Below are 15,110 nucleotides of genomic sequence, written 5' to 3'. Positions count from 1 at the left end.
AGCCCAACCGAGCAGTGATCTAACCCTTCCGGATAACTGCCCACAGTTTATATACCGGGCATGACCGGGCTGTGGCATGGAATACCTCTTTGGTCAGTTTGGGTCAGGTGTCCTGTCTCTGCTTCCTCCTGGCTTTCCCTCCTCCCTGGCAGAGCATGAGACTCAGAAAGTCCTTAGTCAGACTAAACATTACTGAGCAGCAGCTAAAAACATCGGTGTTATCAGTGCTGTTCTCAGGCCAAAAGTCAAAAACACAGCACTGCACCACCTACTAAGAAGGAGAAAAAATGACTGCTACTGCTGAACCCATGACAGGGAGTTTGGACTAGATGACTCTCAGTGGTCCCTTCCAACCTCAACCATTCTATGACAATCAAGACCTTTAATCTCCCATAGGAGTGTAAACAGTTTTAGTTCACATGGTCCATATTATCTGTTTCTAGTATTATGACCCAGTTTAATACAGCTGAAATCAGCAGAAATCGTGCATTCCAAAGTCATGGAAATTACAGCTCTATGTTTTTTTATAATTGTCTGACTCTGAAATGTATGGAGTATTCAAAATTTGCGTGGTCTATAGCCTTTTTACGTGGATGATTGAGTTCGAAAGTAGTTTAATATTTTTTTCCTTGGTAAAAGAGTCAAATCAGTGATATTCTTGCTCTGATATCAGTGAGGTAGTTTTGTCAGAGGATTAATTCATTGGGGATTGTCGTCTGAGTATGGATGAGCTATGCTATAGGTTTTGATCCAGTAAAATACATAATTCACAACACTGAGACACAGTATGAATGCAGCTATTAATCTGTCGGTTCTGAAACGTAACAACAGACCAGTCTGTGAGCTTCACAGACTATTTTTACCCTGAATGTTTTTAAACCTGGGGTGAACAGAATATTTTAGTAGCATTGGTTAAAAATGTCATGTCTGAAAAATCTGGCAAGTGTTCAGAGTCATTTAATCTTTCACCAAGATTTAATCAGGATAGTCTTATATCTCTTTTGTGCATTGTCAAATGCTCACCACAATTTGTCTCCCCCCATGGTGGACTGACAGATTGAGCAAATAAGCAAAGAGCCGGAACATTTGACTGTAATTGCAATGTCAGCATTGGTAAGCTATATTTATGAGAAGAAAGTTGACACTGTGACATTAGTAATTTCATCAGTTTTACATATTTTTTTTCATAAACAAGATATTTTTTATAAATTGTCTGTGACAAATAATTTTGTCTTCTAGAAGAAGGATACAGATTCCGGTTTTGAAAGAAAAACAGGCACAGAAAAAATAGTTTTGGCCCATATTACTCAGCTTTGGGAAGAAAAAAAAAAAATTAAGAACTTTTAAATATCTGCCCTGAGCCAGACTCTGTAAATTGTGGGTTTCCTGTCAATAAGCAAAAACATTATGGCTAGAAACATACTATAAGATAGCATGACTAGGAAGTGTAGTATTTTGTCTAGTTGTACTGTAGCTCTAAAATTGCTCTAGGCAGATACATGAAGTCTTTTATTTTTTCTTGACTTTTTAAACCGCTAGACGCCCACCTGCACTTCCAGTGATTTATGGCACTATACCAAATGTAGTGGCTAATAAAGACAGTTTGTTACTCTCTAATTTTGGAGGGACATAACACATGAAACTGTGTAGCAATCTCTTACCTACATATTTCATTCTATAAGGGGAAACAATAAGAAAGAATATGACAAGTATTAAAGAAGTAAATTACAATGGTATACTCCTTGGTCCAATAAACCACTGCTGGCTGTCATACCTCTAACTACTGAGGTGTTGTTTTGCACTACAGCTTAATCAGCTGGGTCTATGCTGCTCCTTTGTGTTCATGTGCCTTAGGCAGTATAAATGCTGTGATTCACATGCACAATCACATGAGCCTGTGTTGTGCATTTTATACAAAGCTGAATAAAATTATTTGTTAGAATGATTGAGCACATACTCTCAGCTACTTAAATTATGAGAAGGGAGAGTTTAAAAATACATAAAGTGATTCACAGTGTTTTGAAGTCACTTGCGTATGTACTTAAACTCTGCTGCTTGTGATTCTAGCACAGGTGAGATTGGCTAAATAGGCTTCCTGGCTATGCTGGAATAAAATGCAGCTGTTCAAGCTATAGTATTATGAGGTGGTAGCAAATATGCTGCAAAAATGAAACAGTAAGTGATGATGTGAATTCAGTAGTCTCACTGATATTTTAACTTGTATATAGATGTGTATGTATACATACACACCCCATCAACTACTTAACACGGTGCTTCAGCAAAGTTGCTAAAGTTCTCGGTTCCTGGGCAGGGCAAGAGACCAGTCTCATGTCTGTTCTTTTGCTGTGTTATTCCCTAATCAGTTATCAGAAATGATTATTAGAATAGAAACAGTGAAATCAGAAAAGGAATATTACGTGGTCATTTATTACTACAGTCTTCATTTCACTAAGATTCAGTAATTGTACCTCCCTGTGGAGCTTCTTACCCATACTTCTGTCAGAAGAACAGGTAGATGACAGAAGATTTCTAGGGCATTGTGCAAGAGACCTGTTTGCATTGGATCTATCACATTTCCTTAGGGCTTTAAATATGCTCAGATGGTATGCATCTCCTTTAAGAAATTCAGTAGTGTACTATGATAAACTGAGTCATCTGGACCCAGCAACCTCCTGAGGTGCCTACAGTGACCAGAGCACTGTTAAGATGTGTGGGCTTGTGTGATTGCTGCCACATCACACACATGGAGAAATTAAGATTTCTACTCTTTCATCACTAAAAATCACTAAAAAAACAGGGATGCCTGAATATTAATGGGGCATCTAATAATAACGGTAATACGCTCACAGGAAGCCCATCTCCCACAGCCTGAGGACTGCGCAAGACCGAATATATCGCCTCATGGCAACATGGTCCTCCCTGGCAGCTAAAACATCCAGAGATTGTTTTGACTTTTTCTATGGCTATTTCAAGGCCTTAAGCTGCCATATATTTCTTCCCCAAATGTAAGTCTCATGCATGTTCAAGATGGGAGTCTGACTATAGAAAGGAAGAGAAATAAAAAACTATGGAAATTTCTTTAGCAAGCTTTCTCTAGTGAATTAACATTCTCTACATTTGCGGAAAGGCCAGATAAAGTATGCTTCATGGATACTGACAGGGTAAGAATAAGTAACATTATGCACATGTGTATGTTTTACATCTATATGAAACCTGGAATAGAAATTTCAGCACTAAAGAGTCTGAGAAAAACTCAAATCTATAAACTGAAAAAAAAATCCTTCCAAAAAATGGCATGAAAATATATCCGTATCACCTTGCACAATTGTCAGATTATAAAAACAGACACAAAGGATGTAGGATAATTCATCAAATGTACAAGTTACAATACACTTATTCCAAGAGCAGGATGTCTTGCTGGATAAAGCAACTATCACTTGCCTTTCAGGTCTCTGGAACATCATCACCTCTTTTAAGTGAAGACAGTTGAGCTGTCTGAAAGTTGACCACATCACAAAACTAGGAAAGCTTTGCAGTATTTGGTGCAATTGATGTGTTTGGGTGAGGTCAGAACTGAGTAAGCATGATGAGTGAGTCATTTGTCACTGAGAAGAGATTCCAGTGGGAAAGTAGAAAGGTGTTCAGTGGGACAGTAATGGGGAATTAACATTACAGATGCCTGCTTTGTACCTGGCCTGTATATAATTTTAAAGCTGCTGTCTGTATATAAGCTTCAAAATCCTCAGGCTTACTCTGTCCTTTCAAAGGAAGATGGGTTAGCGGCCATTCGTTGGAATGGGTTTGTTGGAATACTTGTTAAACCTTTATAGATGAGTCTCTCTCTAGCCAAGCAGTGAGTTCACTGGCAGAGCAGTACAGGGAAACTCTTCCTGAGATAGTCTTCATTTCACTTGGCATAGTAAACAGGATTGCCTCATTTATTTCCTACTACTGTGTCTGTTACTGACATAACCTTTAGAAGGTGAAATATTCATATGAAAGATGAAAACAAATTAGTTTGTAATTAGTTTCAGATCTTGATGTGAATAACTAGAGTCTCTTGAATATACTAACACATAATGATTGAGCTCACTGAACTTCATCTGGATTTGTTATGTATTCAGTCTAGTTGGACCAGTGTATACGTACAGTGTGCATATCTGTAGTGTGAAGTTCTTGCAACAGTAATGATAAAATGCCTCACTCTTTTCTCTCTGCCTTAGTAGAATAATTACTATCCAAGTTATATTTTGGTTATGATACTTAGCAGACCAGTTCTGACATTTCTACATCTTAATCTTTCAAAACAAACACATGAGAAGTAGATGACAGTACATGAATTCTCAAAACCAGGACTGCTGAACACACTGCAGTGGATAATTTTAACACAAGGCAGAATGGCACCTGTTCTTCTTCCTGGTGCCTTTCCTCCATCCTCAAGCATCATGGAGCCCTTTGCTGTGCTCTGTATATGTTGTCTCTGTTTCATAGAAAATTGCTGAAATGGAAAACGCACATGACTTGGAGAGGTGCAGGCAGGCAGGAAGAAAAATTCATAACAGGAATCAAAGATCGCCGCAGTGTGTTTCTTTCACTGTCCTATTGCCATCATGCAATCACATTGACCTTCTGCCCCATTCAGGTAACTGCTTTGTAAAAGATACAGAATGAATAGCTTTTTGAAAGACAGTTTTATAAGAATTTACTGTAAATCTGTCTGCTTCCATTGTAGTAAAAGCCAGGTAGCCAGGAGGACCTAAGCAGTGATGTTTGGTGCTGGTTTCCCTCCTTGGCTGCCTCCCTCCCCAAGCTGAGACTGTTTCCACATCCTATGGAAGACCATTCAAGCAAGAAAGCCCTTTTTAACTGTCATTCATGGAAAGAGTATTAGGCCACATATAGTTGGACTGGCACACTCTCTGGTTGAGCCTCGCTGATCAGCTGAATTGTTTGAGCCAGCTATTTCTTACATGCAAACAGGGAGAACTTGTTCAGACAGTACAGTCACCCTAGAATGGCATGCAGGGATTTAACAAAGTGCATGCATAGGACGGCCTTTTTAATCCTTTAGGCTTTTTCTACAACAGGGCACATTCACGAATGATGAGAAATGGCTCTTAGTCTTTCACCACGTGAAGAGAGAAACAGAATTTTAGAGTATGTTGGGGTTGCTGTAAGTGTGTTTATATTTTCTTTATGTTAATTCCCCTGTTGAAATAAAAGGTTTCTTTTAACCTTTTCCTGTAGATGAACAACAATCCCCTGTAAAACACTCAGTTAAATGCTTCCTGACTTTTTTAGACTGAGCACAAGGTAGTGACTAATGACACTACAGTAACAATTTTATGTACTCTGGTAGTAATATCTTTGAGAAATCAGTATTAATGTGACCACACAATACACAGTGATAATTGTATTAGGAGCACCTGTCTGTCATCTGAAAATACAGGAAAGGATACTTCATGACTATGTACTCCAAGTAAGCAAAAAGGTTATGGGAAAACTCTCTGGAAATAGAGGGACTAATGATAAAAATTATTTTGTTCACACTCTTCATACCTGGGATTTCTCATTAATATATGTAGTATTAATTTTCTCTTGAACAGCAACCACAAGAAAAGACAACATGATATTCTGAAGAATATATGTCTGAGGTAGGCATGCATTTTTGATCTTATTGATTTAAAACGAAATACACTGACAGCTGAAAGACTTGCAGCTGAAATATCATGATTGCTTCTGTGTTTTAGTAACCCTGAAAAGTAAGAATTACCAATAATCACAACAGCTCATGGTGGAGTTTTGTTGTTCAATTCTGTTTTTGTCGAGGTGCAAAAAGAATGAAAAAATACTTCCATGTATTTGCTTTTCAGTGTATTAGAACAGTTCAGCTTCACAGCTGTCTGGCTTTGTTCATAGCTGGTGAGTTCATTCAGGACATATAAAATAGTTCATTGCGAGAATGAAAGAATTTGTTTATTCTTTGCCAAAATAAAGCAAGAAAATATAATATTTTTAAAATAAGTAATAATAAAGTTTACTTTTAAATCAAATGTAAAAATACTGAATGGCAGACTTAACCAGCTGCATTCAAGTACTTAGAATTGAGCCTTTTCCAGCAAAATGTATAGTTACATTTTGATCTTTGATCCAAACCCCATATCTTTTGTGGGAAGTGAAGCACTGAAAAACATTATTAATTAATATCATGCCCAACTCAAAGTTATGTTTAAGATTTTATTTTACTGACAAACATTGTTGCTCCCATGTTTTGAACATTAAATCAATCCTTTAAACAAATTACGGTAGGCAGTCTCAACTGTGCTGGTTCTGTGGGAATGTTAATCTTCTGTTGAGTAAAGGGAAATGTATTTATTTGGAGACTGTGTGGAAAAAAAAAAAAGGAGAGTGAAAAATGAAAGAAAATAAGAGAAAGTGAAATACAAAGAATGGAGTGTCAGTTCATTTATTAAATTAATAAGCAAGTTTTGCTGCTGGTTTCTCCATTTTTATGGAAACTTTCAAATAATATTCCTTATATTGGCCATAGTCTTACATGTTCTGTAGTTCCTTGTCCAGCAATGCCAGAAATTAAGCAGACTCATGAGGATAACTTTTCTATTCTTTAAATTAATTTTTAATTTCAGCATACTTTTCACATGCTGTTTTTGTTCTGTCACAGTAGCTAGGAAAGTCAAAAGAAGTAACAAAACTCCCCTAATTTGTGTCAGTGCTACGTGGAGTGCTTTTAAAGAAATATTTATCTGAAATCACTTTTTGCTATGAGTTATTTAGGATAAGGGTCACATCATCGATTATTATCAATTACCCTAGATTTATGAAATTATAGGTGTTGATCTGAGTTCTCATAGGAGAGAATCTGTGTGGAAAAGTGAGCCTCTGCTTCTACATCCTTGGCTGAGGTCCACAGCTGTCTGTGCGTTGACTAGCATGATAACACTCAGGTATGCCTTTGTTGACTGGCAATTTATTTTAAGAGTTGAATCAATAGGAAGATTATTTTGATTGACTCCAGTACAGAGTCTGCTTTCATAGGTGTATGGAATATCTTCTTATTTTTGCTCTTATTTTGATTTCTGCCATTCCTTTAGATATACCTGCTCATTCTAACACTTTCGGCAGTACCATATCACTCTACCAGTGGCCTAATGGCTCTTCGGACATCCAAAGGAAGGATCATAGCATTAGTTCTGACCAGATGGCCCAAAATCTCAGACAAGTGGCTGCAGAACATGCCCAGTTTGATTCTACACTCTGTGCACAACTAAGTCCAACAAGTCAGATTAACGCTTACAGAACTGCAAGATTCAATGGGGACACTTTGTAGTTCCTTCAGTTTAATAATTAAGGTGAGCAGCAAATATTGTGTATATACCCAGAAAACTTCCAGTGTGTGTACAGAAAACTTCCAGTGTGTGTACCGCATCTCTTTCTGTGGAGGAGTATTTGCTTCAGGTATGCATTCTTTAAATGAAAGTAAAATGTCACCTGCCATGGTATGATCCTTGTTTAGTTCTCTCCTACAGTTTCTAGGGCAATGTTCTACATCAATTAAAAACAGATGAGAGAATGGTTTAGCTGAAGAGTTTGTTTCCTTGTAATCAACTGCAAAAAAGACCAAGGTCATGTAACAGATTTCTTCTTCACTCTCACTTAGCAAAGAAGGCTGTGTGAGTGCAAATTGCTTTATTGGTGGAGGGAATTAAAATTATAAAAAGCTAGGCTTAAAGAAGTGCAAAATCAGGACTGTGTCAGAACAGGGACAATATAATTGTGGTATGGATTCCCATATGGGACTAAATTATCTAGATTTTAGTAATGTCAGCAGTTCTATGTGACTGCTGGAATGCAGCCAATGTGCCACATTTGCTTCATTTTTTAAGATGGTTCTTATTCTACACAACTTTAAATATGCAGAACGCTAAATTTGCTCTAGGTGTCATAGTGGCACTTCTGTGCTGAATAATTTTGCATGCTAATTTTATTTAGTAGAAACATAAAAGTAGCCTAAAATGTATCCTAATCCAAAGTAAAGTTACAATCATTTCAATCCAGTTTACAGTATCTTCAGAAAAAGACTGTTTATTTCTATGGGCACATATCAAGGTTGTCTCCCTTTAGAGTGCATTCCATTCAGTAATACTGTTTTGTAGCAACTCAATAAAGCTGATAGTTTTTCTGGGTAATTACCCACAGCCCCCTGCAGGACAAATTAGCATTCATGACCTGAATAATGCTTACTAGAAAGAGTTCAATGGAATTTACTTAATCAGAATCATTGCTTTCTCGTGGCTACACTATTTTTAACCTAGTCCCTATTGTCTGCTAATAGCAAAAATCTTGTCAGTGCCAGGTCCAACTTGGCACAGGGTGTATAAGGAGAGAAAGATTATCCTCCTCAAAGCTACACAGTGTATTTTTAAAGCTTACAGGCTGTATTCTGCAGTCTTTACTCAGACCTTGCTTAGGTAAAAGTGCATTGAAGTCAGTGGGAGATTTGCCAGATGACAGAGTGTTGAATCAGACATTATGAAAAGAAGTGTATATATGTTTGCTATGCAGTCCATGATTTATAATTTCTGCTAACCATGAAAGGCTGCTAAAGAGGACTTTCAAAGGTGATTTTTCTTTTCTGGGCTTGTGAGAGGAGGAAAAGTTCCTGCCTGTTTCAAGCCATTTTGTAGGGTTGTTTTTTTTTAATTACCTCTGATGCTTTTCAAATTATATAAAATATAAATAGCTATTCCTTTGATGTTTCTGATGGTTTGTGTTTTGCCTTCCACTTCCTAAGACTGTGTAGCATGTCAAGGTTAGCACAACACAGGTGAACCTTACAATGGCTTAACCAGACGCTCACTAAAGCAGACCAGGAGGATTGGAGAGAATTTCTGAAATATTACAGAAATGAGATGCATGAATGCAGACACACACACAACCACAGCCACCAATATAACCAAAAAAATTACACAGCAGGAAAGTTATGTGAAGTTGAGCTGCTGCTTCCCATGAAAGAAGTTATGTTTTAGCTGTGTTGTCCTTGCACAGTGTATCAATCACAGTAATAGGAAATAAGAGCTGGACCTAATTTGCATGGAATTCAAAGGTGTTTTGCCAGTGTTGTTTGTTCTGTGGCTTGAAATTATGGCCAATTGATTTTCAGTTCCTGGCCAAAGCTACAGTGTTAAAGAAGTCATGTGCAGAGTTGTAGTCCTTTGGTGTCCTGTGCCTTTTTAAGCAAAGGTCTTTTACTGTTCTTAGTGTGCATTTGCACGGTAAGATGCAGCTAAAAACAAATTTTAATGGTTTATTTAATGGCCCTTAGATGTTGACACTAGGGATTCTGGAAATACAAAAACCTTTGACAGACTCTTCAGGGCAATAATCTCAGTCAAAGAGGGTATATGAATGAGTACCAATATTCTACACACAAATAGCATTCACTACACCAAAAAAAAACACCAAAAAATCTCCATTTTGGAGAATCTCTTCAATTCAACCTACCGGAGTCAGAATAATCCCAGGTGAGATTAAGCAAGAAATGGGACAAGCTGAATAAAAACGGTGTGAATTGTTGAGTAAAGAGAGACTCACTGAAGCCAATTTTATCCTCAGCTGTGTGTTAGCACAATCCAGTTCAGGATGATCCTGATTTACTTGTTTTTTGTAATTGTCAGGAGGTATTAAGTAGTGCTGCTCTGTGAGGAATGGAGTAATAGCATTGCAGCCAGCAGTACATTTTATTGTTCATAGGTGCAAATAAGGGAGTTGTCCTTTAGATTTGCATTTCTTTTACTTTAGCTGCAAAGACTATGCCAGGATGTTGCAGGCAGAACATTTCCTTTCTGCCACCATCGAAGAGATATTGTCTGATCAAGTAAAACAATTGTTTCCTCAAAGAGAGTGAGTGCTCCAGTTTCAAATGCATTAGATGAAATAACAGGTTAATTTATTTTAGATGAGCATCATATTATTTATTTCAAGGGAGATGTAATTACAATGGAAAGCTTAACACTAGCAGAATTTACAAAGAAGTCTTAGTCACTAAGGTGGAGTTTGTGAAGTCTGTTTGGCTCTAGTTGGACTGACTCATTCCCAAAGCAGACTGTGAAGCCTTCCTCTTGGATAATATAACCTTATCCCACACCCATCAATTATTTAAAACTTTTCTGGATCATCACATCTATCCTTGAATTAAAACCTTTGCAGAAGAAGGTTCTAAAATTCTAAATTGTCAAATTCAGGTTTTACATTTAAAATTCCTTTAATAGATTTATCTAAATTTGAGTCTAAATGTGGTTTCCCTCAGATTCATATCTCTATGCAGAGAACTTTTGAGAGAATATCATAATTGAAAAGAGTTTGGTTGTGAAAATATTCCTTAGGAACTCTGAATTTTGCATTTCTGTGAAAGTGACTCCTTTTATCACTAATCTGGCCAGGGCTACTAAACAAAAAAAAAAAAGTGGGTAAGACAGCTTCATAGGAATCAATTTTGCTGTTTCACATCAGTATTTTCTCTCTTTTTGCTTTCACATCTGCTTTTTTGTAAAATGTTGTTAAATCAGTCTTTCACACAGACTCTTGGGCAGTATGGTCTAGTGTGAGGTGTCACTGCCCATGGCAGGCCGTTGGAAGGTCTTTTCCAACCCTAACCTATCTATGATTCTCTGAGCCCACCATGATATTGACAAAAACTGTAATCTATAATATAATGCACTTTACATTCTTTTGATTTCTAGTTCATACTGTTCTAGTTCACACGGCTAAAAGAAAACCTTAAACCATTTTAAAATCAATTTTAGAAAGTAAAACAGAGCCAGCAGATGGACAGGATCCTAGAACATCATTTTTTGTTTAGTGCCAATGTAAGAACAAGTCACACATGCAAAACATTAAGTCAAAGCTCAAATTCATTTAGTAAAATAATGAACTTGATCAACCACTCCCATCAGGGTTATTTACTGAAGACAGTACATAAGACTTGTAGACATGTTGGAGGAACAAATAATGAAACTTCAGCCATTTCAGATACTCTGTTTATTGACTGTGGATTCAGAAAAGGGGATATTGCTAGTGTTTAATATAAAACAATTCTAATTCTTCCATAGAACCATAAAATCATAGAATGGTTTGGGTTGGAAGGGACCTGAAAGACCTAGCTCCAATGCCCCTGCCATGTGTAGGGATACCTTCCACTAGACCAGGTTGCTCAAAGCCCTGTCCAACCTGGGCTTGAACACTTTCAGGGATGGGGCATCCGTAACAGGGCCACATTCGTCTTATGTTGGGTGTCCCAGAGCTGAATGCAGTACTCCAAGTGGGGTCTCATGAGAGCAGAGTAGAGGGGGAGAATCCCCTCCTTCCACCTGCTGGCCATGCTCCTTCTAATGTAGCCCAGGATACAGTTTGCTTTCTGGCCAGCTCATGTTTAAACCACATCAGCCAACACCGCAACTTCTCATAGCTGCTTGCAATCTGTTCTCTGCCCAGCCTGTATTTGTGCTTGGGATTACCCTGAACCAGATGCAGGACCTTGCACGTGGCCTTGTTGAACTTCATGAAGTTCACATGGGCCCACACCTGAAGCCTGTCAAGGTTCAGACCTCCTTGCCTTTCACCGTGCCACCCCCACCACACAGCTTGGTGTCACTGGCAAAGTGCTGAGAATGCACTTAATTACACTGTCCGTGCTGCTGACAAAGATCTTGAATAGTGCCAGTCCCAAACCAACCCCTGACAAATGTCACTCATCACTGGTCTGCACTTGGACATCAAGCTGTTTACTGCGACTCGTTGAGTGCAACCATCCAGCATTCTCCAGCCAGATACAGGTGCACAGTGCAGAATGCTTCACACAGTATTCAGCAATATCTGTCTGTATGGGATCATAGTTCTTTGCCCAACAATTGTTTATTCATTCTAACGCAACAGCAGTTAGAAGTCACCCATAGAAACTCTGAATGCCTTGACAGCAATTAAATTTGCAGTAGCACTGATAACTAACAGTAACTGTCAGAATTTCTTTGATGAAATTCCTAAACCCATTTTGCCTAGCTGCACTGACCTCTTGAATTAAATTGAAAGTTCCCTGCTACTTACAGTTTGTGGATTACCAGACTACCTACATTGGTCTTGAACTGAGGCAGCAGTACTCTTATGAAGTCAGTGTAAGGTCATAATTCTCAACTGTAGTCATGTACAAAGCACAGAATTAAAAAACTTCCTAACCACCTCAGAGACATTTACCATTCCAAGAAATAAGGAACAGGAAGATATCAAAATGCAGTATTTTAACTTGTAAATTACTGCAGTAGTTTGCAAATACGTAAGAATTTCTCTCTGACATGTGCCAATCCTGGTTACATTCAGTATGCTAGGTGGAGATAAGGGACTGGTTTTGCTTTGCTCATGAAGGAACAGGAACAGCAGGAGCACTGTGCTGGCTTCTCAGGAAGCCAAAGTCTGGGAACTGAGATACAGCTGCTTGATTAGAAGTTAATAACTGAGAGATTGGTATGACTTCAGTCTATCTTCCACCACAAGGTGTAATGGCGTCTGAACAGACTGAAGCAAAAATTCCATTGCGAAGACACTGTTGTGTTTGCTCTGCATTTCAGGAGACAAGTTGACAATATCCTGCTATCTAAATTGGCCAAGATCAGAAATAGTCCAAAAGGTAGCATAGTATTTGATGGTGAGCAGAACTATTCATCACAAACCAGAGTTATGCTGTTCAAAGGAGTGGGAATTTGTACAAAAGAGATATTGAGGAAGAATGAAGCCTTGGAGGCTTAGGGATTTATATTGGTGAAACCAGCGACCTGGAAGTCGTTTATTTGGCTTTTCCTTTCCACTAAATGTGTATACTTTTGCAAGAGGGTACTAGCATCCATGTCTATGACTTTTTAAGGAAAAATATGAATGATGATTACTGAAATTCTTACTTTATCTTGAACAGTAAGCAAATATTCTGCTGTTATGCGGGAGAAACAGTTTAATATTTTACCTTCTAAATCAGTAGGAGACTTAAAAATAAATATTCAGTAGCTCCCTAACAAGTTTGTTAAACACTTTTATCAGCTAAAACCTCAGCAAAGAAGTGATGTTCTGACTCTGATGTTCTTCATAAAACATTCCCTGAACCTTCAACAGTTCTGTGCGTTGCAGAGTGACAGGACATGGTCATAATAGATTAAATGGTTTTATTTAGACCTTTATTACTGCTGTGTGGAGATACAGACTCCTGCCTCCAAGTAGTCATGATGCCAGCTTCTTTATTTCCTTGTGGTTATTTCTGCAAATGGGAATTTTCACACCCTTCGCCATACTACTGCTCATGCTTCGGAAAGCATGCAGTTAACATCCAAAAATGTATTTTTCTAGCCTCCTTTTAACTCTCTTTTAGCATCTTTTACTATGATAACATGCAGCAGTGCTGAGGTTTTTCACCTGCATTTTCGTGCCGATTGTGCTAACCAGTATGATTGCACACAGGCACTCCTTTTCTTTTGTCATCACTGTTATGGGACAGAATGGTCACAATCTTGTCCAGAGCTAAAGGATACGTCAGAGGGGATGATGATGGGTGAAGCCCTACACACTAAATGTTGCATTTGCAGTGGTGGGTGATTTCTGTAACTCATCCTTTCCAAAGTGTGTTATATTTGGAAGGCTTGTTCTAGTCATTAATAAACTTCATCAGTATATGCATTGCTAAGATTTATTTATATTTTTGTGAAGGCCTAAAGACATCTGAGTGGTTTTTAACAGAAACAAATGCTTCAGATTTGCAGACAGACTGACATAACATTATCTTTGAGAAAAAAAATTGTAAGTCAAGCAGTGTAGTATATCTTCTATAATATTTGAGTGGGAGCTTTTTATCAATAATATAGCTTTGCCAAACACAGAAGTATGCTGGAGACCATGACCTTTGGAAAATAATGTTTAGTGACATTAATCTACATCTAATAGAGGGTTTTATATCATCACTTTGGTTTATATCTGCATTATTGTAGCACGTAGGCTGTCACCTGCATTTATATAACATGAGACTGATTATTCCTTATCATGCTCAAAATGCAGACCTCAGGGAAGAGACATTTTGGACCATTGCCAGGGGTATGTGTAACATGTTACATGCAGAGCACTGCTTTTAAGGCTATCGAGTGCAATTTGCGCTCTTTGTCTCTTCAGTATGTCTTATGCTTGACAAGATAATTGCTCCCCATAACACACATCCTAGAACACATTCATTACAAACCCATTGTTCCGACATATAGACACAGATACTGGTGAAGGAATGTAGCTGATATTCTTTATACAGCATGATATATGTGGAATATATTTTCATAAGTAAACTAGAAGTTAACAATTGTAATAAACCAAAGATGAAGAAATTGAATTGAGAACCTTGCATATGTAAGTGTTCCACTTATCAGAGAAAACAGAATGCTTGATTTCACGTAAATGGCTTTAAGGAAAGGGTACTGAAATATCATTTCTGAGTGGTTTGTTGCTTCTTATTATTCTATACATTAGATGTAGAGAGAATTTGCACCAAAATATAGAAAGTAATCTGTCTTTGAATATTTGTAAATTACAATTATATAGCAGCCTCATTACTGAGCCTTAGCTCAACACACTTCAGAAAATATGCAAAACTTTATTTTAAATTAATTTTGTTAATTCGTTTCACTTAAATTGGTAGGGAGACTAACTTTGACAAGGATTATAAGATATTATTTGTTAAATTTACTCTTTTGCTATCACAGTTACTTGATGATTTTTTTTTTCTCTTTTTCTTTGGCAGAGATTGTAGTCCATATCTTTATGACTCACAAGCAAAAAAACAGGCTAGATGTCTCGTATTGGGCTTTCCATCCTTTATTCTGGAAATTCTATGTGGGTCTTAATTTTCATGCCCCTAATAGAGGGTGCTGGTCCTTTGATGTGGTAGTATATAACATTAGTAGTACATAACTTAAATATTGTTAAAATGTTACAGAAGATCAGCTGCGCTGACGCAGTTCCTGTGTATTTCTTAAACTGTAGCTTTTATTGAGTGATATAATTAAAGAAGATCCCAT

General features: G+C 37.6%; 1 long non-coding RNA gene across 3 annotated transcripts in view; it reads left to right on the top strand.

The window, feature by feature from the left end:
- Nucleotides 1-15,110, top strand: part of LOC134159846 (uncharacterized) — a 189,918-nt gene that overhangs the window by 105,971 nt on the left and 68,837 nt on the right. Inside the window, exon 3 of one of the 3 annotated variants that reach the window (XR_009963323.1) lies at nt 12,639-12,720. The exons of the other annotated variants lie outside the window; for them this stretch is intronic. This is a non-coding gene — a long non-coding RNA (uncharacterized LOC134159846). Of the gene's footprint in view, nt 1-12,638; nt 12,721-15,110 lie in introns of those variants that run through there. 3 annotated transcript variants of the gene reach the window in all.

This window comes from Pezoporus occidentalis, unplaced genomic scaffold (assembly GCF_034315485.1).
Source record: "Pezoporus occidentalis ecotype Australia unplaced genomic scaffold, CSIRO_AGI_Poc_V1 ctg151, whole genome shotgun sequence".
NCBI classification, from domain to species: domain Eukaryota; kingdom Metazoa; phylum Chordata; class Aves; order Psittaciformes; family Psittacidae; genus Pezoporus; species Pezoporus occidentalis.
Note: the sequence above shows the minus strand (reverse complement) of the source record. Positions and strands in the feature narration are given on the sequence as shown.